An 872-nucleotide genomic window follows, 5' to 3' on the forward strand; every position below is an offset into this window, starting at 1 on the left:
CTTTCCCTCGGAGATGCCCCACCCTCTCTCGCTACCGGCACAGCCTTGAGAGCCATCAAGGGCAAAGATGTGAGTTAGAGGCTCCATAACAACGCAAGGGTTGGGTTCTTGCTGAGCCAGGACTAACTGTGAGCGCTGGGAACCCGATGCCAGACAGGGGGCAGTGTTTGCCCAGATGCTAGTGAATCAGGACAAAGGAACTTCCGTTTAAGAGCTGTAACTCATGGGACAGTGGGTGGGGAGTGAGGGCAGAGGATGGGATGGGAACTGGGAGGAGGAGAGTTATGGGGGGGGGGAGGAACAAATGTAATAATCTGAACAATAAAGATTTAATTTTTAAAAAAAGAGAGCTGTAACTCATGCCCAACCAGTGCAGCTCAGTGTTTGAGCATCGACCTATGAGCCTGGAGATCATGATTTAATTCCTGGTCAGGGCCCATGCTGGGTTTCAGACTTGGTCCTCAGTAAAGGGGTGTGGGGGAGGCAGCTGATTAATGATTCCCTCTCACCATTGATACTTCTATCCCACCCTCTTCCTTCCTCTCTGAAATCAATGAAAACGTTTTTAAATAGAGCTCTAACTCACTGTCACCAGTGCTCCGATGAATACCTACATGCCAGTCTTGTTCCAAGAGGGGCAAACAATTGCTAAGCTACAATCAGTCACCTCCGTAGCATTTCAGAAAGACCAGCACCCAGGGGGCAGAAAGATGTGGACTGTCCATCCATTCATCCAGGGTTTGGTCCCTGTTGGGGGGAAAAGGAATTACTGATGAAATAAGAACCGACAGTGTCTGGCCTACACGCGATTTCCTTTCCCTCTGACTCTGCTCTAACACGTCCTCTCCGTGAGTGGGGAAGGCAGGCAGGGC

The sequence above is a fragment of the Myotis davidii genome, unplaced genomic scaffold (assembly GCF_000327345.1).
Source record: "Myotis davidii unplaced genomic scaffold, ASM32734v1 scaffold172, whole genome shotgun sequence".
NCBI classification, from domain to species: domain Eukaryota; kingdom Metazoa; phylum Chordata; class Mammalia; order Chiroptera; family Vespertilionidae; genus Myotis; species Myotis davidii.